Source organism: Gopherus flavomarginatus, chromosome 4 (assembly GCF_025201925.1).
Source record: "Gopherus flavomarginatus isolate rGopFla2 chromosome 4, rGopFla2.mat.asm, whole genome shotgun sequence".
Lineage (NCBI taxonomy): Eukaryota > Metazoa > Chordata > Testudines > Testudinidae > Gopherus > Gopherus flavomarginatus.
The window spans coordinates 116,600,322-116,627,060 of NC_066620.1; the positions used below are offsets into that span (position 1 = coordinate 116,600,322).

General features: G+C 41.8%; 1 protein-coding gene across 13 annotated transcripts in view; it reads left to right on the forward strand.

Moving 5' to 3' along the window:
• The window catches only part of EPB41L2 (erythrocyte membrane protein band 4.1 like 2), a 279,503-nt gene that overhangs the window by 26,570 nt on the left and 226,194 nt on the right, over positions 1-26,739 (forward strand). The gene's annotated exons all lie outside the window — the stretch shown is intronic.

The following is a 26,739-nucleotide window of genomic DNA, read 5'->3' on the forward strand; positions in this document are numbered from 1 at the left end:
TGTGGTTTTTTTCCCTTTAAGTGGTTATTCTTGTATCTAATTTTATACTATGCTATCAGAGGTAAACATTTTGTGTCAAAATTTACTTAGCAAATGAGGGGGAAAATGAGAGAATATTAGTTTGGCAAAATTTTATTTATAATCTTGTAAATGCAAATGCATTGCTTCCTTATTTCTAATCGCAGATGATGTTTTTTGGTCCTGTTCTCCTAGTTTCATGTTATACGTGAGATGTTTAAGGAAAACTTCAAGGCTGGCAAGCAGATACTTTCTGAATAATGTTATGAAGCATAAAAAAAAGCCTCACTGCAGGAAACAAAGGGGGTTTGCATTCTAACCTTTGGCTCATATTCTACAGTATTGTGGCTATGTGCTGCGCCAGACATTTGAGTCAACCTAACCATCTATGATCAATAAGCTGCTGTCTTGTTTCCTGTAGATAGTTTTATTTCCTCTTATTTGCGTAAGCTGTTTTAAACTTTTTAACTCTGTTTAAAAAGCACTGTAAAGAAATGATAGAACACCCTTTACAAGGTTGCTCAGCTGCAGTAACTGTTGACTTAAATATTTACACAAATGCACTATAAAAGTTTAGTATTAACTTACATGTATAAATCTCTCCTTTCTTCATACTTTTGCCTCACTGCACTCATTCCCAGTCACATCCCCAGTTTAATTTGCCAGAATTTCTTGCAGTTAATTATTAAAAATAAATAGCTTGGGCACATATCAAATGGTAGGCAAAAACAAGAAAAATTACTTCTTTATGGCAGATTGTAATAGCCTTTAAGGTACAATAAATGTTCTGTCTTATTCCAAGAATACGAAGACTGAATGCTGAAGTGGTTATGTAGTTAGGTTTCAAAATATGATATAGAATTTGTAAAAATGTTTATCAGTTTTTGAATTGTGAATGCAGTAGTGGGGTGATTGTCTTGGTCAGAAGAAATGTAATTTTTATTTTAAAAAATGAGTGGCATTACAGGAGTTTTAGATAATGTAGCTAATTTACTTTAATAAGATGTTTTTCTTCCTCAGTTTGAAGAAAAAGGGAGATTTGATTTGTACTTCATTTTTCCTTTTCTCATCTTGTAAATGAAGCAACTTTGAATTAAAGCAACCTAAATCGTGTTTGAGTTGGAAATGTAAGGAAATGCTATGAGCAGATGTGTGGCAGAAACTCTTCAACAAAAACTGAAATGCATTGGAAATTTGTTTGAGACATTTCAGAATGCTGCATGCATGAGTTCTGTGTTTTCAGCCTGCATGAGCCCACAGTGCTTTGTATATTGCATCTATAAGAACATGTGCATGCAAAGTATCATGCACTGGAAACTATCTGTAGTGTTGCTCAGATTACAGCCAATTGGACAACCATGCTAAACATTTTACGTTTCTTTTGGAAGAGAAATTTTTTGTTCAAAGGTCAGCAAAGGAAATCTGAGTAGGGCCATGGGATTTTATTTTATTTTATTTTTTTAATGGGCATGCACAGGAGACTGACCTCTGTCTTTTAATCCAAAAGATTTTTCACCACACTTCAGATAGTTATCTATAATACATGCTCTGTGTGTGAGAGATGGTGTAGGGGCACTACCAACAAATTAATTCCAGCTCTGTTTCCCCCTCTCCTTACTGTGAGGAATTGCTGCTGGAGAGAGTGCGGTGAGAAGGCAGGGCTCACCACAAAGGTCTGAAGGAATCTCAGAATGAAAAATCTTGTTTGGTAACCAATTTTGGTTTATGCTGGAAAACTACTGTTGAGTCGCCTCAGAGCTTTGTAATGTGGTATTGGTGCTGCCAACAGAATGGTACTGGGATAATGATTCCCCAGGTTTTTTTAATATATTAGAAATATTTGAAATGTTGCTCTCCCTACATTTTTCTCCCTCTTTTTCCCTTCTGTCCCACTAAAATATTCACGAAAGCATGTTAATGTTGGTATGAGACCCTTAAACATGCAATAATGAGTGCTCAATAGCGCAGTGTGGAGTTTCTCTAGCCTTTCACCTCTGGAGACCCAAATTCACATGCTTGTTAAAATCACAAGCTTACTGTGTAGTCAGTTTTTATATTGACTAGATTTCCCAGTTTCTTTGGCTATCATTGACCAAGCGGTACTATGTCATAGTTTTTCTTCTCTCACAATCAATCACATTTCAAGTTGACTTCTGATCTTCAGTCCTACAAAATTAAAAAACCAAAGCCAAACTGTACCTCTCAAAACACATGTATTGCTGAAGAACAGCATGTTTATGTAGTCTTTATCCTCATCATTTTGCTCCCTAACTACTCCTGTTCTCATCTCAACTTAGTCTGTACGCTGTCTGGGGCAGAGACTCTGCTTTGTCCCCTTTTTTTATATTCTTTTTGTGCGCCTCTGAGGGTATGTGGTTCTTCACTTTAATTGTCACTAATGTGCCCGGGTCATAGTGGCAAGTAAACAGAATACCAAAAATTGGGGTACAGAGGATCTGTGTACATCTGACATCTGTGAGAGAGGGTTTTATTGGCTCCCTCCTTTCCTTCCCATGGCTCTGTCATATATGCTCTGTATGTATTAAAATTTTGTGACTTCTTTCCTTTCAAAAACATAGTGCTTATATTTGGTTCTCAGGTCCAGCTCTCAGCCTCAGGTAAAGTGTTTCATATGGTAGTAATAAGAGAGATGGAAGGTCATTTCAGAATTAATGAAGACTATAGTTGCTGACTTTTAAAACTGAAGAGGGGTATACTGTTTGTTTGCTGATAGATGAATCTTATAGAGATTCTCGTGGCACGCGTTCAGTTCAACATCAAATATTGTTTATAGATTTCAAGGGTTAAAAATAAGAGCTGTTGTGTAGATGAGTTTCTAAGGCTATGTCTACGCTACACAGCTTTTAGCGACATGGTTGTGTCACCACAGCCCTGCCGCTAAAAGTCATGCAGTATAGCCACTGTTAAACTTTCCACCTCCAACGAGGGGCATTTGCGTTGTCAGCAGAGCTCTCCTGCCGACAACAGTGTTCACACCTGCGCTTGTCACAGCAAAACATTTTTTTGTCTTTTGGGGGCAGGGGTTAAACACCTCTGAAAGACAAAAATTTTGTTCAATTGTCAGTGGAGACATCCCTTTCATTTAGGCTAACAGGATTATTTATCTTCATCTTCATTTTGATCATAACCTTGTACAGATAGCTATAGTCTTTTCGTTTAAAGCTTGTCAAGGATTCCACTTCTAAACCCACTTGTTGAATGGTGGTAAGTACGGAAGAGCCCTTTGTTGGAGCTTCTTCTGATTGCCAGGCTTGTATCCTCTTGATACTCCTTAAGTAAACTATGTGAATGTGAGGCAGTATTGGTGCACTTGTCGAAATTTTGGAAAGCAAACTGTTGGGAGAGGAGAGATGAGTTCTTAACTGAACATGAACAGTTCCTAAATCAATTTGTCCCACCAAGAGTGAACCCCAAAAGATGGGGAGGAGGGAGAAGAGATTGATCAGTGCCTTCCCAAAATTAAGTAACTTGTGAGATTCTGCAGTATCATCGGATATTATGCAAATTCTATCATTGCACACATTTACTATCTGTGTCCCTCTAATTCCAAAAGCGTGTTAGTTTTGCTTTATCCTTTGTGGAGTCTTGAGTTGACTTTGCTGAGTGTGTTTCATTAAGCAACTAAAATCTGTACCAAAGTTTACTAGTTGACTCAAAAGTCTCACTTCCTCATGTTTTATTACAGACCAGGTACTTCTTTTTTTCTCCTCAAGTTACAGGATAGTTTTACCAATGAGGAATATAGCAATGACAGTTCTCTAGTTGCGATTCAATATTGATTCCATTTCAGAAAAAAAGTTGTTTAGCGCTCAGAGTTCAATATGTCTGCAAGTTCTATACTCTTTTTAACAATAAATGACCCATGACTTCTCTGCTGTTATGGAGAGTAGTTCTCAGATGAGAGCGTTATCTTTTTCTCCTAAGCCTTTTAAAATTAGAAAGCATGGCACTTTACTGAAAATTGCTGTTTTTTCTGATTCAGTGTTTTATGTAAGGAGAGTTTCTGTTGCTTGACACCTATTCATAACACTTGAATTTCCATTTTCTTTCTCCTAGCATATTGGGCAAGATAATCAATTGGCGGCTGAAATTTGGTGCTCTTCTTGGGTCACTCATCTCATGTCTGTGAAGCTGTGTGGTTGCTTGCGGGAGGGAGGGGAAATCTTCAAAACCCTAACCTTTGAAACTTTAGTGTTTTGGTGTGGATTGTTTCAGAAATAATACTGTCCATCAACTTTTTTTGTTTTTGAAAAGTTAGCCTAGTAGGCTGTTCTGTTTTATTTTCAGCTTTCTTAATATTCAAAACTTTTATCTTGTAAGTAAGGCATGACTCTGGACTACAGAAATTAAATTGTCCTAATTTGGGGCTGAATTTGTAAAAAAGTACCTGTATGAGGATTCTACTATGAAGCAAATTGTCAGCATGGAATTTTTAAAGAAGGTGAGTGGGTCTGAGTTAATCTGTGATTGGTGAAGAACTGATACTAGCAAGTGTTCTGGTTTGTGTGGTTGGCATCTGTAGTTTTGTTTTCGGAATTGCTTTGAGGTTTATCTGAAGTTCCTTAGTAGCCTGAGCTTGCCACAACCACTCTTATAGCTGAGATATGCTCACCAGGGTGTCCCGGGCAATGTGCATTTGATAAGTTCTCACCTGAACTTACAGGGGAAGATCTTAACTCTGGATACTATGGTAGTTTTTACACTGAGGACCTGCCCCTTTGGTGTCTGGATGTTCTTGGCTATTCTGTAAAGCAGCTTGCATGCAGATAAATCAATATTAGCATTGTGAGGTATGGCAGCAGGCATACCTCTCAACCTGCCAGGGCCCAGATGTGGAATGTAATTAAACAAGTACCTAGAATGAAGTCATAACAATAGTTCATGTACAAAACTAAAAATGCTGTGAGTTTTTTCTTCTGTACTTCAGACATGTGAAACTCCTCCACAGGAGAGGACTGAATTCTATGTGTAAGTATGGGCCATGATTTGGGTCATAAATTCAGGACTTTATTCACCCTAAAATGCACAGTGGAATGCCCTCAGATATCTGGAGGCTTGCACAGAAATCAAGATGAGAATATGCTTAGTTCTTACATAATGGTAACTTAGTTATTTATTAGTTACTTGTCATATTCAGCATTAGTCAATGAGAATCTGCTTCTCTTTACGTCACTCGTGTCTCTGCCCTCTTTCTCTTTTTTTTTTCCTGTCCTTTGTTTCTCTGTGTTCCCTTTTTTGTGAGTCTACTCTACTGTTTTTTTTTTTGTCTTTGCATTTCATAACCTACAGTAACTACCAACCTAATGTGCTTCACTCTGACCACCTACCTGGATTCATCTACTAACACATCTAATTAAATAAATAATATTGACATTGAAGATTTCATCACTGGAATTTTAAAATTGATGCTCAAATCAGATTAATAGATGACAGTGGTGTTTGCCCTCTTGTTTCAGACTGTTTGCACATTCTGGCTGATGTCACTGCATTGATTACTTTTTGAAGGGTTGTCACTGCTCCTGTGAGGTCTAGAAACTTACTACTTTTTAAAACAGAAAAACCCCAAAGAGGTCTAAACATCTGAAGGCATAGTAATCTGGTAAGGCAGAAGCAGAAATTCTCATGGCTTGGTATGTCCACATCACTCGAGATTTTATTGCAAAGCTATGGCCAGTTATCACCTCTTTCCCCTCACCAACATCCACAGCAACTAGAACATGCTGCTTATTTTGATGAGTGCTGGTGTTGTCAAGCAGTTTAGTTTAGAAATGACTGCCTTATCTATGGGTAAACACATACATTTAAAAAAGAATTTTTCTTCCACATTTTAAGTCAGGTAGCACTTGCCCAGACTTGGGAATCCAGGAGTTAACTGCCTGTCATCATTTCTGGTTCCTTGTACTTTGCCCTAGTGTTGTGCAATTTGGAGCCTGCTTTAGTATACGTTGCAGTAGCTGCAAAAAGTGACTGAGAGGCCACATTTAGCTGCAGTTCCCTTGGAATTATTTGACTGAGGGGTATAGATTGGAATACACCAAAACAGAAGACTTAACATCTGGGAACAGCATAGGTTTTTAATCTATAGAGCTGTCTGGGAGCCCGTTGCGAGCTATGGGTGGGTTAAGTGGGGAAGCATCAGTTTCTATTTGAAGAGTCTCTTTTAGCTTTCCTTCTGCAGTTGCTCTGCAAAAGGATGTCACCCTTTTCCTTAGTAGCACAATCTTAATTCTCGAAAGGCAGCCAAGCAGCTCTTAGTTCAAAGACTGAGAGTAAATTTAGGTTAAAGTAGGCAAGGGTTTCTGAAGGGTAGAGAGAAAATACAGGTTCTTTGAGCTCCTGTGCATGTGAATCCTCTTCCTGAGAGATTGGACCTTTTTTTTTTTTTTTTTTTTTTTTTTTTCCCCTCTTGGAGTACCTGCTAAAGGTTACACCTGCCTCCCTCAGGCTCTTGTGCTCCCCCTACCAAGAGCATAAGGGGTGGAGTGACCCCCCAACTGCCAGCCAGTTCTTTCAGACTGTCCTGTGAGTCAGAACTTTTCAGTGTCCCTCCTTCACTTTAAATTAGTTTAGATCAACCTATCCTAATCTAAAACTAATTATTATAGTTTTTTTGTTTTGCATATGTACCTTTGTTTCTTTTGGCGTGTTGGAATGAAACATAAAGATACAGTAGGTTGTAAGTAGTCAGTAACTGGGCTGTCTGTGATATGCCTCAGCCTCACTCCCCAGCTTTGGATCATATCTCCTGCGGAAGAGTGATCCCTCTAGAAGACAGACATAACTGTTTATACTGCCTCAGGAAGAGTCACTTCATAGTGAAGTGTGTGATCTGCAAAGCTTTTTAAAAAACACACACAGAAGGCTAAAGAATAAAGACAATTTTTCTCATGGAAAAGACCTCAAGAGCAACTTCAGACACAAGGCTTTGAAGGAGCAGGAAACTTCTGTCTTCTCCTGTTCTAGTCATTCCTCCAGTGCTCCAGACATGAGGGAGATTATACTGAGAGACTTCATAAATCACATAAGAGTCTGCCGCAACAGACTGAGATCCTGATAGAGCAGTCGGAGACCTTTGTTGCCTATGGGAGGAAAAGCAATGCTCAGGACATTCAGCCCACTGCCATTTAGTATCCCTGGTACCTGCTAAGAAGAGGTCAGATAAGTGGATTCTAAAGGAGGCTTTATCAACATGAAAGCAGGCCTCTCACTGGGAACCGTTGTAAATTTCACTGCAGCACTGTCATCTAGCACCCTTGTCAATTTCATGGCTGCTGCAGGGGTAGGGAAACTCAGTGATTCATCAGTACCGTTGCTTGCAGCCTCAAGTGCCTCACAAACAATGCCCTTGACCATGGTAGCTGAGCAGTGAGAACATCATATTTCAACTAATTGCTCAGCACCAGGGGATTCGGTACCAAAGATCTCAGTTCAGAAGAATTTGGCTTCTTCCTTGGTATTGTCATCCTGTGCATGTGAATCCTTCTCCTGAGAGATTGGACTTTTTTTCCCTCTTGGAGTGCCTGCTAGGGGTTGCATTTGTATCCTCTCAGGAGATCAAGGCTACTCCAGAGCTCAAATCCCTATTCTGCAGACCTCCTGCTTCTTTCTCACCAAAATCTCTGGTACAACAAGATGATAGAATTCCGGTCATGAAGATTACTCTGGGACTTCCTTCTTCTGAGACTCTGGTCCTGTCCACTCCTAAGCAAGTTATTGCACCTCCTGAGGTAGTCCAGCTGTCAGAATTTTTCTTTCCTCTTCAACTGAGTCTCTAGTAGGGAGCCTTCTTCAATACCTAATAAGAGATTCAAGAATCATAAAAATTCATCTTGAAGAGCTACTCAGGCTGAGAATTCACCATATGGTTCTCTGTTACCTCTGTAGATGGTAGTACTTTAGAATGCCATGTCCTATCTGTATGAATATCAGTCCTGACCATACTTGGATGCTTTGACACAATCCAAATCAACAGTTCCCTCTTTCCTCTAAGGATGCAGACAGAGACATTGCCTGCCTATAGCCTCCTCAGAAATCCCCAAACTTGGAAACAAAACAGTACAAAAAGGAGATTCAGAATGATCATTTCCCAGAAGGGCAGTTAGTATCTCCTCCTCCTGATGTAGCTGTGGCTTCTTCTGTGCCTATGACGTATGCTTTTCAAGAGCTGTCAAACAGGATAGCAGAGACATTGCAAATTCCTTTAGAACTTATGTAAGAAAAATCATAAATTGTTTGATATCCTACAACTTTCTACGAAAAATAAATACACATTAACGAGGCTAGCCTTAAGCTGGCAAAGGAATTGCAGGTGATGCTATCTATGTTGGCAACTTTCAAACCAGATCAGAAATATAAAGTTCCTCCTAAAGGGTTCAAGTATTTTATACTACCCTGAATCCTTCATTGTTGGATTTTTCATTAGCAGTAATTACTAAAAGTCTTGGAGATCTGCACTAAAAGAGGAGAACCAAAAAAAAAAAAAAAAAAAAAAAAAACGGGTGAGGGAATGTGGGGAGGACACCTAACTTGTGGTGTGTCTGTGTGGTTGGTTTTGTTAAATTTACTCCTGCCTCTCTCCAGGTCAGAATTTCCAACTACCAAGCAATGTTGGCCAAATATAGTTACATTCAGTGGGACAGAGTAACAAGTTTCAAAATAACTTTTTCCTCAATTCAGAGGAGAGTTTTATTTACTTATTCTCTGAGGGTTTAATTGCTAAAGTCTCATTACAAGTAGCATTTGATGCAGTGGATGCAGGAACATGTATTGCAATGAAGGGCAAATGGGTTTTGTCATAAGGAGAGATTCTTGGTTGACCACATCAGGCTTACCTAAATAGGTTCAGAGTCTGGTACAGGACTTAACCTTTTGCAGGTCAGAATCTGTTTCACTCCAAAACAGATGATACTTGACATTCTTTAAAGGACCCATGAGCTACCTACCTTTTAAGAATCTTGGGACTCTAAGCTCCAAGATTCTTGAGATAGTGGTGTAGACTCCAAACTTTCACTAAATGGACATGTCAATCTTACACTTCTGGCTGCTTTTTCCATCAGAGATCCTTCCTTCTTTTGAGCAGAGTAGGCAGAGACCAAGATTCCAGAGGAGGAACTCATCACACTTAACCATTACCCTTCCTCCTCTTTCCCTACTCCCCACCCCCACCCCCCGCCACCACACACACCCTGCCTTTTTTTCATGGAGACTTGGTTTGGAATAACTACTGACCAGCGGATTGTTCAAATCATTTAGGATTGTTATGCCATACAGTTCCAGACCATTCCTCATCCCGCCCTTCTTCCCAGTCTCTTTTCAGGGCCATTCTCATGAGGATAGAATGCAATAACAGATTCAGTGTTACAGTGAGGTGTAATAGAGGTAATTCCTTCTCAGTTCACGGAGAGAGGATTTTATTCTCCATATTTCCTGATTGTCTCTAACCTTCCTTTTTCACTGATTCTTGACCTCAGATTAGTCAGTGCACACATTCATTGCAACAAATTTTGCATAACCCTCGCTTCTGTCATACCTTTTCTAGATCATATGGACTGATTCAATATGCTTGACTTGAAAGACATATATTTTCATATACAGATTCATTGAGCACTCAAGAAGTTCCTCTTGTCTCGCTAGACAAGCAAGTGCTCCCATTCAATCTGTCCATGGCACGCTGAGTCTGCACGAAATGTCTATTGGTTGTTGTTGCTGCCCATAGTTGTCATCAGGGCATACATGTATAGCCTTATCTGGACAACTGGTTGATCTGGGGAACTTTGGAAACAAGTCACAAACTCAGTTCAGATGGTCCTAAATCTTTTCTCTAGGTTGGGACTAATTGTCAATTTAAAGAAATCAAATCTAGTTTTGTGTCAGGCTATCAAATTCATTGGACCTTTTTCTGGACTCCAAAGCAGCAGGTGCCTTTCTTCCTCAAGAGAGGTTTTTCAGCATCTCCCACTTAATTTCAGACCTGAAAGTTCATCCTTGAAATTCAGTACATCTTTCTATAACTGTTGGGCCACATGACCTCTTGTACTTATGTAACACCCTCCAGAAGTCTCAGAATGAGATCACTTCAGTCTTGGATCAAATTAGTGTTCAGACAGATATTCCTTCTATGAAAGAGTACACATCCCTTAACTTGAGTTTTCCCCATTTTCTAGGGCCTGATTTACATCTAAAAAACTTATGTGCTTTATGTACAAAGTCTTAACCTATGCTGCAAAGTTTTGCCAACATAACTCTGTTGGATAGAAGTGAGGGGGAGGGAAAAACACACCCTTAGACAAAATAGCTATGTTGACAAAACCCCTGCTGTCGATGCCACTAGGCTGACAGAAGAGTGCTTTTATCAACTTAACTAATGTCATTCTGGAAGGTGGTGTAGCTGTACCTGCAGAAGAATTCCTTCTGTTTTAGGCTGTGTCTTTACTAGCTGATTCTGCTGGCATAGCTATACTGGCAAAGGCTCCATAGTGTAGACAAGTCCTAAGGATGGTTTTTGAGGAAAGTTAGTGCTTTAAACAGGAGTTGGATACCTGATGGCTTGTCTACACTGACGCTTTAACATGGCTTGTGTGGTTGTGGCAGAGCTGGTTGTGGCAGAAGTCTCCCAGCGCACTGAAAAACCCATCTCCACAAGGGGCGTAGCTGCCAGCCTTGGGGGCATAGCTACCAGAGCTGGTGCACTGCCTATACTGGCACGTTACAGCGCTGAAACTTGTAGCACTCAGGATGGTGTCTTTTCGCACCCGTGAGTGAGAAAGTTGCAGCGCTGTAAAGTGCCAGTGTAGACCAGCCCTAACACTCCTGTGTGTGTCTTTCAGAATTTTCCTTTAAATAATTACTTCTACACTAAGTCATACTAGACTAAAGTAAGGTTTTGACATTTGGAATACAGTAAATGAGTTTAGGTAAAACAAGCTCTTGTGTTTTAAAATTTAAGGAAAAGCTTAAGCAGTTCTGAGAAACACTTGAAGTATATATCTATGTATAAGAGGTAGTCTTCCAGTGAGACTCTGTGGTGCATACAAGGGAGAACTAGATAATAGATTTGTGTAAAATGCTTCTTTCAAAATCCTGCTACTTCCAATGATTTACTGTATGGAAAGTATAGTTTAAAATGTCTGGATTACAGATTAAAAGATATTTTAGAAACATTCAAAGACTTTCTTTGACCTTTTTAGGTTTTGAGGATGATGATGAAGAATGTAGAACTGGAATATGAACATTACATATAGTTGGTTTGGTTTTAACTGTCAGATTATCCTGGATGGAACAATTAAAGATGCCTTCTCTCCTGTTAGTTAAGCTTTAGTTTTGTGAAGCAGACTTTGAGGAAGCATATCTGCTGATTTCAAATATTAAATAATTATGTAGACTCTTGGGTTTTGAACAGCATCTTCTGATAGTTTTAAGGAGGACGTTCTGGATGGAGTTTTTTTATTTAATACACTGATACGTGGCAATCCTTAAAACGTTCATTAATAAAACCAGTCAATTTGTCTGAAGATCAGTTTTGTCTCCCCCTTTCATTCCACGGCTGAAATCCAGGACTTGCTAAAGAAATGAAGATTCCACCTGAAATGAAGTGGGACCTTCTGTGCACTACTTTGTCTTCTCCTTTCTCCTATTCATTTTGCACCCTGGTATTGTTTTCTAGCCTTTCAAGCTAATGTCACCAACTTCAGTTTTAGTTAATTGGCTAGAGGGCCTGCTGATAATGAATTGTTGGCTCTATTTCCTCAGCAAAAGTAATCAGATCTCCATTAGTCTGGAATATGGGGTCTGGAATTTGGTTTCAAATATAGGTCTTTCAGTTTGCAGCAAGAAAAGAGGAATGGCCTTGACTTGTGTATAAAAATTACTTTTTGTCTTCCAAAAAAGTGGACTAACAGGACAAATCATTGTTATACAGCAGAACCGTTCAGTTCAAACAGCCTGGAGAGAGAGAGAGTCCTAAAACTACAGCATTTAACAGATTTGTAAGGTATTTGGTGTCTTGAAAGAACGAGAAGATTTTCTATCTCTTAGGTTTGAAGATAAAGATTTTTCTGAGTTTGGAATAGTTATTCCCTCACAGTTCTGTACCTCCACGATAGCTGTAGTAAAATCTCAGACTTCCCAGCAACAAGTCATTGTGAATAATGTCAGTAGTCTGCTGATAACTTTGTGGTGGTTTTTTGATGGGGCAGGTGCTGTTGTAATGCACTCTTTTTTTTAAAAAAAAAGGCATTCTCTTCTCTCAGTTGTAATATACTAACTAGTGATGCATTTGTGTGTGTATATTAAAGTATATGCAATAACCCTCGAAGGGCTGGCTTGCAAAGGTAAGCCACAGTACAACAGCTCATAAAGATTCTCCTTTACCTCAAACTGTGTATCTCTGTTGGAAGCCAAGGTCCTGGGTTTTATTCTTGAGACCTAGTATAATTTCACTAGTGACTGTCCAGTCATTTTTTGTAATCATGGATGACTTTTTATAAAATTAGTTACTGTGATCTGGATGGGCTAGGTAGTAACATAATCACTTATATTAGGTTTCTGTTAATAGCAACAACAAAGTGTTCACATTATTTCCTTGTCATTCAACCATTTACTTGTTTTAATTTTAAAAATACAATGAAATGCATATTTAATGCCTTGCACTGAAATATTGACAAACCACTATATCCTTGCAAATGACTTTACATGCACAATTCTCATTCAATGTTAAAACATGTTGCTGTATCCGTTGAAGGTGGGTTTAAGCAGCCTGATGGCATAGTGAAAATTAAGTAGTCTGACACTTACTGTGTAACCTTTTCAATAAGATTTATAATGCTTGTTCCTTTAGCAAGACTCTAGTTTAATTTTTTGGCATTTAGTATCTAAAATATCTGACCCTTCCTTTGCTGCTGATGTAATTCCACATTCAAAACCATGCCAGCTCATTGGCCATGACACTTGGCAGATTCAGGCACTATTAATCACTACTAAATAGCTGCATTCATTGTTGGAGCTTCTTTATTTGCCAAATGTTTTGTCTCTGGCCTTGACGTAATGGGTGGAGAACAGGCAGGAGGTGTTTACCTCCTAGCCAACAGTAAGTTGAGAATCTGTTAGCAATATTCCAGTGGGAGCCTAAACTTCTCTCATTGGTATATGTTGATATTTTCAGTTGAAAGACAACTTATTAAAAATATCATTGAAGTCTCTCTAACTAATGCCTCAGGTTGTAATGTATTAGATACAAAAAATAGTTTTACTTTTTTCTAAGCTCTTTCAGGAAGGGTTCCCAAATATCCCTGGTGGTGACAGTTTGAGAGAAGCTGCTTTTTTGTTTTTAAAAGTTTCGTGTTTTTTTTTTTAAAGCTTAAATAACACCACATAGTAAGATGAAGAGTATGGTACTTTAAAGATTCCAAAATGTTTTGAATTAGTGTGCTTAATTGCCTCAAAATGGCTCTTTAATAATAATAACCTATCTGTACAGTAGGCTAACCAGTTAATTGACATAAGGCAGTCTCTCTAAATACATGAAGGAATTCTTATGGCATGCTGACAATGAACAGTGAGGTGTTCAGAACCGTAAGATCTGCACATTTCCTAACACTGCATTTTTATACATTTAAAGGGTATTGCAAAATCTTAAAGAGAAAATGGCTTTAATATGTACTGATGTACCTCACTGGCCACGTGGGTTTTGTAACCCTGTGGTCTAACATGACTTGTATAAGTGGATAGATGCTGTAAATTACTGTTGCCCCTCCGTCAAGCAGTAGCAGGCAGTTTTTTGGGGCCTTGCAGATATGTTTCCTATTTGCAATAGAAATTGGTGAAGCGGAGTTGGGTATTTTTCATTTATTTACAAAATGTACATACATCCTGGTCCTTGAAGCATAGGCTGCAAACTACATACAGGCAACCCTCACTAGCAGAAACTTCAGGCTTGGCATCTGCCGTCACAAAGAAGATCTCTTGTGTTTTTGCGTTCCCCGCTCTGCCTGATGAGAAGTTATTTGCACAGGCATTTCCCATCTCTCAGCTGAGTGCCCTAACTGGACTATGGGATATTCTGATGGGGGTGGCCTCTGTTTCCTGTTGGAGCTGTTCCACTTCAATTAAATATTAATTGGGGCAGAGAGTGATAAACACTCCCTAGTCCAGTGGCTAGAGTATTCACATGAGAGATGAGATCCTTGTTCAGATCCCTTCACATGAGGCAGAGGGGGAAATTGAACTGGAGGCACCCACCTCCCTGTTGAGTACACTTACCACTGGATTAAAGGTTATAAGGGAGGTGGTTTTGTAGACTGCTAAACTGCCTTACTTCAGGAGGGGAATTCCAGGTTGTGATTGTAAGCCAATACGAGCACCTCCTTGCAGCCTCCCAGAGTTAGGTACCAAACTCAGAATGGCATGGTTTAGGACATACACCTCTTTTTGACTACCTTGGATAGCTCACAGCTTAGCATGCTGGCTTTTGTGAATCACGCTCAGGCCTGGTCTACACTACGCATTTAAACCGAATTTAGCAGCATTAAACTGATTTAAGCCTGCACCCGTCCACACAACGAAGCCCTTTATATTGATATAAAGGGCTCTTTAAACCGATTTCTGTACTCTTCCCTGACAAGGAGAGTAGCGCTCAAATCGGTATTGCCATGTAGGATTAGGGTTAGTGTGGCCGCAATTCAATGGTATTGGCCTCCGGGAGCTATCCCACAGTGCATCGTTTTGACTGCTCTGGACAGCCATGTGGAATCGGATGCACTGGCCAGGTAGACAGGAAAAACCCTGTGAACTTTTGAATTTCATTTCCTATTCACCCAGCATGGAGAGATCATCAGCACAGGTGACCATGCAGAGCTCATCAGGTAACAATGCAGTCTCCTGATAATCGAAAAAGAGCTCCAGCATGGACTGCATGGGACGTACTGGATCTGAGCGCTGTATGGGGAGAGGATTCAGTGCTAACAGAACTCATTTCTAAAAGACGAAATGAAAAAACGTTTGAAAATTTCCAAGGCCATGATGCAGAGAGGCCACACCAGGGACTCCGTACAGTGCCATGTGAAAGTTAAGGAGCTCACACAAGCCTACTAGAAACCAAAGAAGCAAAGGGAAGGTCCGGGGCAGGGCTGAAAACATGCCACTTCTATACTGAGCTGCATGCAATTCTAGGGGGTTTTGCCACCACTACCCCACCCCTGTCCATGGATTCCGAGATGGGGGTGTAATCGCAGCCATGGCTGAGGATTCTGCGGATGAGGAGGATGAGCTTGTAGAGAGCACACAGCACTCCGTTCTCCCCAACAGCCAGGAGCTTTTTCTCACCCTGACGGAATTACCCTCCCAAGCAACTATCCCAGACAATGAAGCCATGGAAGGGACGTCTGGTGAGTGTACCTTGTAAATATAAGACATGGTTTAAAAGCAAGCGTTTTTTAATGATTAATTTGCCCTGAGGACTTGGGATGCATTCGTGGCCAGTACAGTTATTGGAAAAGTCCTGTTAACATGTCTGGGGATGGAGCGGAAATCCTCCAGGGACATCTCCATGAAGCTCTCCTGGAGGTACTCCAAAAGCCTTTGCAGAAGGTTTCTGGGCAGCACTGCTTTATTCCGTTCTCCATGGTAGGACACTTGACCACGCCATGCATGTAGCAAGTAATCTGGTATCATTGCATGACAAAGCCTAGCTGCATATGGTCCCGATGATTGCTGGTATTCAAGCAACATCCGTTCTTTATCTCGCTGTGTTATCCTCAGGAGAGTGATATTGTTCACGGTAACCTGGTTGAAATTCAGGAATTTAAGTATAGGGACAGAGGTGGCCATTCCTACTGGGCTGTTTGCCTGTGGCTTAAAAGAAATCCTTCCCTGCAGGTAGCCAAGCAGGGAGAAGGGGCCAGTGATTGGCCCTGAGCTTTTCTGCATTTGGCTAGCAGGGAAGGGGGGTGTTTAGCAGCGATCCTCCATGATACCAGCCACGGGGTGGTTTCTGCTGCTGCACGTTAACAGGAAAGAAGCAGCACTCAACGGGCTTTGCTTGCTATTTGGGAAAGGACGACGCTGGATAGATGAAGGCTGAAGAAGACGAAAGACAATGGCTTACCATGGCTGCATGCAAGCCAAATTCTGCTTCCTGGACCTGCGTCTGTGATCTGTAACACCAAAGCTGCAGGCACTCAATATTAAGATGCAAAATGCGACCTTGTAGTGAAAACATGTGTGCTATGTAAGGTGAATACTGTTCACCGTGAAAGAGTATGGCCATTGTTCTCTAAAATGTATCTTTTTAAATACTTCTCTCCTTTTTTCCCCTCCCTCATGCAGCTGCAAATTTTTCAAGCCTCCCTACTCCATCCCGAAGGCATCTCAGATAAGGCAGCGGGGAAAAAAAAGACGCCAGAAGAAATGTTTTTGGAAATCATGGAAGTCACCCGCAATGAAAGAGCTCATCTCTGAATGAGTGGAAGGATGTGGTAGCAAAGTATAGGACAGATGCCAGTGACCGTGAGGACAGAGGGACGCTTGAGATGAGAGGTGGCGGCAGGAAGATCAGCGGTGGCAGGATGCAACTCTGGGGCTGCTGCGTGATCAAGCTGACATGCTCCGGTGTATGGTGGAGCTTCAGGAACAGCAGCAGAATCAGAGTGCTGCTGCAGCCCCTGTATAACCACCCTCCCCCGTCATCATGTTCCTTAGCCTCTTCACCCGCCAGACGAGTAAGAACTCGTGGGGGTAGGCTCTGTGCACCCGCCCACTCCACCCCAGTGAACAGCCCATGAAAAGGCTCTCATTATTATGAGATATTTTTAGTGGCCTTTTCCTTCCCTAGTATCCTCCTCCCAAACCCCACCTGGGCTACCTTGTCAGTTCTCTCCCTCCTTTTATAATTAAGTAATAAAGAATACATGATTTTTAAATGAGTGACTTCATTTCCTTAGAAAGCAAACTGTGAGTCAATCAAGGGCAGGGAGGGGTTTCATCACAGAGAAACAAACACAACAGTCACACTGTACCCTGATCAGTGATGAAACTGGTTTTCAAAGCTTCTCTAATGCGCACTGCTTCCTGGTGTGCTCTTCTGATCGCCCTGGTGTCTGGCTGTGCGTAATCAGCAGCCAGGTGATTTGCCTCAGCCTCCCACCCTGCCATAAAGGTCTCCCTCTTACTCTCACAGAGATTGTGGCGCACACAGCAAGCAGCAATAACAAAGGGAACATTGACATGCTCAGACCTCAGCCAAACCAGTAATGTGCGCCAGCGTGCCTTTAAACGGCCAAATGCACATTCTACCACCATTCTGCACTTGCTCAGGCTGTAGTTTAACAGCTCCTGGCTACTGTCCAGGCTGCCTGTGTATGGCTTCATGAGCCATGGCATCAAGGGGTAGGGTGGGTCCCCAAGGATAACGACAGGCATTTCAACATCCCCAACTGTTGTTTTCTGGTCTGGGAAGTAATTCCCTTGCTGCAGCCATTTAAACAGAGTAGTGTTCCTGAAGACATGAGCGTCATGAACCCTTCCTGGCCATTCCATGTGGATGTTGGTGAAACGTCCCTTGTGATCCACCAGCGCTTGCAGCACCATTGAAAAGTACCTCTTGCGGTTTACGTACTGAGTGCCCTGGTGCTCCGGTGCCAAGATAGGGATATGGGTTCCATCTATTGCCCCACCACAGTTAGGGAATCCCATTGCAGCAAAGCCATCCACTATGACCTGCACATTTCCCAGAGTCACTACCTTTCGCAGCAGCAGCTTAATGATTGCTTTGGCTACTTGCATCACAGCAGCCCCCACAGTAGATTTTCCCACTCCAAATTGATTCCCGACTGACCGGTAGCTGTCTAGCGTTGCAAGCTTCCAGAGGGCTATTGCCACTCGCTTCTCAACTGTGAGGGCTGTTCTTATCTTGGTATTCTGGTACTTCAGGGCAGGGGAAAGCAAATCACAAAGTTCCATGAAAGTGCCCTTATGCATGCGAAAGTTTTTCAGCCACTGGGAATCATCCCACACCTGCAGCACTGTGCGGTCCCACCAGTCTGTGCTTTTCCTGGGCCCAAAATCGGCGTTCAGTGGCTGGAACCTGTCCCTTTACCAGCAGGATTTCCAAAGCGCAGGGGCCCGCAGTTTGACAGAGTTCTATGTCCATGTCCTCATCACTCTCGTCACTGCTCTGCTGTAGCTGCCGCCTCCTCGCCTGGCTTTGCAGGTCCCGGTTCAGCATTGAATGCGCGAGGTGTTTAAAATGTCCATGATTGCTGTCTTGAGCTCAGCAGGGTCCATGCTTGCCGTGGAATGGCGTCTGCACAGTTCACCCAGGAAAAAAGGCGCGAAACGGTTGGCTGCTGCTGCTTTCACGGAGGGAGGGTTGAGGCTGTACCCAGAAGCACCAGCGGCAATGTTTTTTGCCCCATCAGGCACTGAGATCTCAATCCAGCATTGCAATGGGTGGTGGAGACTGCGGGAACTATGGGATAGCTACCCACAGTGCAACGCTCAGGAAATCAACGCTAGCCTCGGTACATGGACTCACACCACCGAATTAATGTGCTTAGTGTGGCCGCGTGCACTCGAATTTATACAATCTGTTTTAAAAAAACAGTTTCTGTAAATCGGAATAATCCCATAGTGTAGACATCCCCTCAGTTGCCTGTCTCCCTATTCATTGTACAGAGAGCATAGGTGCCTAACTCAGACTTTTTGGATCATGTTGTTGTTGTTCCGGTGATTTCCTGAGGTGCCAAAAAAAACCCCCAAAAGCTGAGTGTTGTGATACCCAAGTCGCTTTGTGCATCCAGGCCTCCATGTCTAGACGTCAGCCTTCATTTTTAAATAGCGACAGAGTCCTGTGGCACCTTATAGACTAACAGACGTATTGGAGCATAAACTTTCGTGGGCGAATACCCACTTCGTTAGGTGCATGTAGTGGAAATTTCCAGAGGCAGGCATAAATATGTAGGCAAGAATCAGTCTAGAGATAACTATGTTAGTTCAATCAGGGAGGATGAGGCCCTGTTCTAGCAGTTGAGGTGTGAACACCAAGGAAGGAGAAACTGCTTTTGTAGTTGGCTAGCCATTCACTGTCTTTGTTTAATCCTGAGCTGATGGTGTCAAATTTGCAAATGAACTGAAGCTCGACAGTTTCTCTTTGAAGTCTGGTCCTGAAATTTTTTGCTGCAGGATGGCGACCTTTAAATCTGCTATTGTGTGTCCAGGGAGATTGAAGTCTTCTCCTACAGGTTTTTGTATATTGCTGTTCCTAACATCTGACTTGTGTCCATTTATCCTTTTATGTAGTGAGTGTCCAGCTTGGCTGATGTACATAGCAGAGGGGCGTTGCTGGCACATGATGGCGTATATTACATTGGTGGACATGCAGGTGAATGAACTGGTGGTGTTGTGGCTGATCTGGGTATTTGCTGTGATGGTGTCGCTGGTGTAGATACATGGGCAGAGTTGGCATTGAAGTTTGTTACATGGATTGGTTACTGAGCTAGAGTTACTGTGGTGTGGTGTGTGGTTGCTGGTGAGAATCTGCTTAAGGTTGGCGGGTTGTCTGTGAGCAAAGACTGGTCTGCCTCCCAAGGCCTGTGAAAGCGAGGGATCGTTGTCCAGGATGGTTTGTAGATCACAAATGCATTGGAGATGTTTTAACTGAGGACTATAGGTGATGGCCAGTGGAGTTCTGTTAGTTTCTTTCTTGGAATTTTCTCTGAGGTGGTTGTCCTTAGTTTTCTCCATCTTCTGAGAAGTGAAGACGACATCTTCACAATCTCTAGATGTATTTAGGATTCTGATCTAGATAGGTAAAGCCTGATCACCCTTTTTAGGAGGAAAAATTGTCATATTTGACTCTCTTCCCCCTACTGCTCTTGACGTATACATGATCTGAATCGTGGCAAACCACTCCTAAATCTGAGAGTTTTTTTTTTAGGGACTCTTTCATTAAGTTGCCTTGCCTTTTAGCCATAAAATTCTGCTTTGACCCACATCTCTGTGCCCAGTTCAGTCCTACCACAACAATAGGCTTTTCTGTTAGGCTTACTCTTAGGCCATGTCTAAATTAGGAGTGCTGTACTGGTATAGGAATATCAGTATACAAACTGCTTCTAGTTGTGTTCCAAAACTGTGCTTTGACTGGTATAGCAAAACACCCCCGTGAACAAAACCAGTTATCTGTGAAAGCAAAGCTTTGCTGGTATAGCTGCACCTACACTACTGACTTCTGGTGGCATGTGTTGGTCAGGGCTGTTAAGTGATCTGATTCCTGACCAGCTCTGCTGTGCCAGAAGAAGTCTATAATGTAGACATAGGATTAGTATTGGGTTGAGGCTGTCATGTAGTGGATCTGTTAGTTCATGAGTTCTCAAACTTCATTACAGTGCACCTCCCTTATGACAACAAAAATTACTACACGATCCCACAAGAGGTGGGAATCAGACTTTAGTCCCCTGAGTCCTTCTGTCCCAGGTAGTGAGGAGTGGAGCCAAAGCCCCAAGGGTTTCAGCCCCAGGTTGAGAGCCTGTAACCTGAGCCCTGCCACCGAAGGCTAAAGCCTTTGGGCATCAGCCTGTGGCTTGGGCTTCAACTTTGGCCCTGGGCCCCAGCAAATCTAATGCCAGCCTTGGTGACCTGATTCAAATGGGGTGGCGACCCACTTTGGGGTCCCGACACACAGTTTGAGAACTACTGTGTTTCTGCACCAAGTAGTTTTTTTGAGATCCATGTCTACCGTCTTAAGTGTCCTACCAGAAAATATCTTCCTTAAGTTGGACTAGCAATTTTCCACTGGAGGCAATTTGATAGGATTCATGTTGCAAACTGTTAGCAGAAACAGAAAAATAACCTTTGATAATTTCCTGATACCTTAAAATTTTGGAGCTTGGCTTAGCCCAAAACACCCACAAAAGGTAAACTATTTCTAGATTATCTTCTTTTCTCACCATTTTTTTTTCTTTTTTTACTAATTCCAGTTTGAGTAGGTTAATGTTTGGTTGTTGAGCATTGCTAATTGGAGTTCATCACTTCTGAATTGGTGTAGTAAAGTATAGCTAATCTGGTGGTGGTATGATAAATGCAGGCTCTGAATTGGGAGTGAGGGGTTTGGGGTGCAGGAGGGGGCTCCAGGTTTGGGAGAGAGCTTAGGGCTGGGTTAGGAGGTTGGGGCTGCTCCATGCTTGCTTGCTTGCTTACCTTGGGCTGCTCCACGCTTGCCTTTCCTGGCTCCACGCTGCACCCCAGAAGTGGCCAGCAGCAGATCCGGCTCCTAGCTGGGGTGGGGCCAGGAAGCTCCATGTGTTCTAGTGTGCAGGCACTTTTTCCTCCAAGCTCCCATTGGCCTTGGTTCCTGGTCAGTGGGAGTGCGGCGTCAGTGCTGGGGGCAGGGGCAGTGCGTGAAGCCCCGCAGCCTCCCCATCTAGGAACTGGACCCGCTGTTGGCCACTTGTGTGGTGCGAGGACAGGTAGAGACTAGCCTGCCTTAGTCCTGCAACACCTCCGACCTGACTTCTAATGGCCCGGTTGGCAGTGCTGACTGGAGCTGCTAGGGTCCCTTTTCGACGAGCATTCTGGTTGAAAACTAGATGCCTGACAATCCTATAAGACATCATTTCACAACTTCCCTTGTATTCGTTGTGCAATGAGAATTTTCTGAGCCTTCCTCTCCCTCCCCTAAGCCTGAGTACCCTGAAAAGAAATAGTTTTGTTTTGGATTCATTGTTTCTTGTTTTGTTTACTGAGGCTCTAGAATAAATATGGGGGAAGGATATCTGCAGTAGTAGGCAAGGCTACCCATAATGTTTCCTAAAGGATTGTTCTGACTGGTTTCTCCTTCCTTCAGATGCTGTGAGAGGGTGAAACAGTCATGTAGTGCTATGGTGAGATAGTTAAAAATATACTTTATGTGGCCACAAATGGCCCCATTAGTGCTTTCCAGTGGGTGACTGAAAGATGGGTTTTCCATGATAATATCAAAGATTAAGGGAAAGAGTCTGTAAATTGTAGGTAGGACTCACTTCCTCAAGCATGCTCCATGTTTGTCGCTGTCTCCCTTGATATTGTCAACAACCCAATTGTTTTAAATGACATTTAAATAAAGTTACTCATAGACTCTAGGGTCAGAAGGGACCAATGTGATCATCTAGTCCGACCCCCTGCACAAAGCAGGCCACAGAATCCTACCCATCCACTTCTATAACAAACCCCTAACCTATGTCCGAGTTATTGAAGTTTTCAAATTGTGGTTTGAAGACCTCAAGCTGCAGAGAATCCACCAGCAAGTGACCCAGGCCCCACGCTGCAGAGGAAGGCGAAAAATCTCCAGGGCCTCTGCCAATCTGCCCCGGAGGAAAATTCCTTCCCGATCCCAAATATGGCGATCAGCTAAACCGTGAGCATGTGGGCAAGACTCACCAGCCAGCACTCAGAAAAGAATTCTCTGCAGTAACTCAGATCCCATCCCATCCAACATCCCACCGACCACTGAGCATACTTATCTGCTGATAATTAAAGATCAATTGCCAAAATTAAGCTATCCCATCATACCATCCCTTGATGTAAATAGTATCTAAATAAAGTATGTGATAGTACATAGCAGTCCTTGGCTGCCAAAATGTAGAGACTGGATTTAATAGATTGAGTTTCTTGCTGAGAAGCGCGGGTGAACAATAGCTTCCGAGAGCCGTGGGAGGCTATTACATTGAGTCTGAAGAGCGTAGGTGTTAGACAAGATTTTTTGGCAACAGGTATTGACTAGCTTGAGGCTATGTAGAATGCAAGTAATTAATGGAATGAGTTCCACTAAATTAGGATTAAGTGTAGCTATAAAGGGAGTGGCAATACTAGAGAGAAGGGAATGCTTTCCAGACTATTTTTACAGTAATTCTAAGCTTAACTAAAGAAGATGACATTCTGAGGGACACCCAGATAGTTTTAATAAAATACATACTTCATACTGAAGCTTATTGTAGCAGAAAATGTAAGATCCTTATTTCTTCTCATTCAGTTTGCCTCAGTAGTGACTCTACTGTGACTTTATAATGAACGGTTTTATGTTAATTTTAAATACCCATTTTAAAAACAAAATGTTTTAAAAACAATGTCTGTGCTGGTGGGAATGTGCAGAAAAGTCTGTCAGCAGGTTCTTTTTTCAAGAGTTAATATTGTGACAAAGCAAAATTTATCATAACTAGAAAGTAAATAAACTCCCCGGATTGGGGCAGAACCCAGCCATAGTCTTTGTTTGAAGCTATACCTTCCCAAAAGCACTTGGTGTGGTTTTTATTTTTTTTTTTAAAGGAGCCGGGGAGTGGGGAGGTGGGATTCTTTTAGCCGTTGAAGACAAGTGTGTCCCTGGACACTGCTCTTACATATTTGCATTAGTAGCTGTGCACATACTATTTATCACTAGTAAAACCTGTTTGTCTTGTTTTATGTTCTATCTGACTTTATAGCTAATTTCCACTGTGGTATGTGTGGAGTGTTGTAAATAAAAAGGTAGCTAAGGTTATCCAAACTATATTTACCAAGGGTTTCCTTCAGAGGTATCTAGGGAATCATTAAGAACATTAAACAATATATGGAGGGGATAGGATGAAAGAGAAATGGGTCCTTTCAAAATATAAAAATCTCTCCATTCCGAATGGGTATCTAAAAAATATTATCCAGAATTCATTTATATTTGAGGACTCAGTCCTTTTGAATTTTGGGAGGGATTGTAATTACGGTGGACTTTGCATCATTGTCTAGACTAGACCCTGTATGTGATCCGAAACATTAGTTGTGGTTTGACATTTGAATTGACAAAACTCCTAAACTATATCTTCAAGATCTCCAGTTTTCCTGGAATGCAGACTTCTTATGAGGAATGTGATGATCATCTACACTAGCGAAAATAGTTTTGTTTTTGTATCTGTGGGAGACACCAGGGTCATGCCTGTCATTTAAGATTTCAGATACTATAGGGTCTACTTTGTAAGTTAACATAAGGGCCATACTGGCATTCATTGTGGCATTGTATTCATTGTGGTGTATTTCCCATGCACCCCCCCCCCCGCCCAGTCCATCAATGCTAACTATCCTTTACACCCACCCACCACCATAACCCCCTCTTTGTTTAAGACAGCATTAGAACTGTTAACTGGGGCAGTTATTAGTACCCATGGAGAGGGAATAATGTGTCCTGACCTCTGCAAGGGGGAGAGAGGTGTGGGTAGCTGCTTGGATAAAAGGTCATGCTTGTGAAACAATTGGCACAAGAGGGGTGGTGAGAGTCACTGTGGGCATGGGGAGAGCCAGGCAATCTGAGTTACCAAACAGTGCTGCATACCTTAGAGTTTTTTTTTAATTGATGATGATGCACAAAAAAATCAATATATAGCTCCTTAAAGAATCATGGCAATGTAGGGCTGGAAGGGACCTTGAGAACCTATCTAGTCCACCTCCCTTGGCTGAAGGCAGGATAAGTATATTTAGCCCTTCCCTGACATGTCTCTCTAACCTCTTCTTAAAAATCTCCAATGACAGGGATTCTGCAGCCTCCCTTGGAAGCTGATTGCAGTGCTTAACTATCCTCATATACTTTAAGGTCAGAAGGGACCATCATGATCCTCTAGTCTGACCTCCTGCACAATGCAGGCCACAGAATCTCAGCCACTCACTCCTGTAATAAACTCCTAATCCATGTTGAAGATATTGAAGTCCTCAAATCATGGTTTAAAGACTTCAAGGTGCAGAGAATCCTCCAGCAAGTGACCCATGCCTCACGCTGCAGAGGAAGGTGAAAAACCCCCAGGGCCTTTCATGTGGGCAAGACTCACCAGCCAGGAAAGAAATCTCAGTAGTAACTCAGATCCCACCCCATGTAACATCCCACCACAGGCCATTGGGCATATTTACTGCTAATAATCAAAGAGCCTAATTTTGGCAATTAATATACCACCCCCTCCATAAACTTATCAAGCTTAGTTTTGAAGCCAGATATGGCTTTTCCCCCACTGCTCCCCTTGAAAGGCTGTTCTAGAACTTCACTCCTCTGATGGTTAGAAACCTTTGTCTAATTTCAAGTCTAAACTTCCTGATGGCCAGTTTATATCCATTTGTTCTTGTGTCAACATTGGTACTGAGTTTAAATAATTCCTCTCCCTCCTTGGTATTTATGCCTCTGATATTTATAGAGAGCCATCATATCTCCCCTCAGCCTTCTTTTGTTTAAGCTAAACAAGCCAAGCTCTTTGAGTCTCCTTTCATAAAACAGGTTTTCCATTCCTCGGATCATCCTAGTAGCCCTTCTCTGTACCTGTTCCAGTGTGAATTCATCCTTCTTAAACATGGGAGACCAGAACTGCATACAATATTCCAGATGAGGTCTCACCAGTGCCCTGTATAATGGTACTAACACCACTTTATCTCTACTGGAAATACCTCTCCTGATGCATCCCTAGACTGCATTAGCTTTTTTTCACAGCCATATCACATTGGCGGCTCATAGTAATCCTGTGATCAACCAATACTCCAAGGTCCTTCTCGTCTGTTACTTCCAACTGATGAGTCCCCAGCTTATAACAAAAATTCTTATTTAATCCCTAAATGCATAACCTTTCACTTTTCACTATTAAATTTCATCCTATTACTATTACTCCAGTTTATAAGGTCATACAGATCTTCCTGTATGATATCCTGGTCTTTCTCTGTACTGGAAATACCTCCCAGCTTTGTATCATCTGCAAACTTCATTATCGCATTCACACTTTTTGTGTCAAGGTCAGTAATAAAAAGATTGGTCCCCAAACTGATCCCTGAGGAACTCCACTAGTAACCTCTCTCCAGCCTGACACTTCACCTTTCAGTATTATAGTTGGAAAGTTTTTTCCTAATACCGAAACTAATCACACTTGCTGCAGATGAAGCCCATTACTACTGTCCTACCTTCAGTGGGCAATGGAAAGCAATTAATCAGTATTCTTTTTAGAACAGCCCTTAACGTATTTGAAGAATTATCAGATTCTCTCCCCCCGTCATCTTTTCTCAAGACTAAACAGGTTTAGGATTTTGTACCTTTCCTTTATGGCTCAGGTTTTCTAAATCTATTTTTGTTGTTCTCTTCTGCACTCTCTCCAGTATATCCACATCTTTCTTAAAATGTGGTGTCCAGAACTGGACACAGTACTCCAGCTGAGGGCTCACCAGGCTGAATTGTTGGAACAGTTACCTACTATTTCTTATGTGCAACACTCCTGGCAATATACCCTGGAATGTTAGCATTTTTCACAACTGCATCACATTAGTCGTATTCAGTTTGTGATTCGCTCTATCCCTGAGATCTTTCTCTGCAGCAGTACCACACCATTTGCACTACTACCATCTGTAGAACTACCACACTACTGCAGTTATTCTCCATTTTACATTTGATTTTTTTTTTTCCTTTCTGATTGTAGTACTTTGCTTTAGTACATCAACAAGGTGAAATTTAATAAGACATCAGCGTTCACTAAATGTGCCTTGTGGAGCCTATACTGGCAATCTGCAGAATATAACATTGAGAACAAAATAGTAGGAGAAGGACTGGTTATTGGGAAGGGTCAGTGAGAAGAGTCCTTTTGTATGGTGACCTTTAGAATCATTTTTATTTATATAAAATAAAATGCATGCAGCTGGGCATATGCAGAACAGAATAAATATAAAGTCTCTGGCTGGAACACTTAATTATTT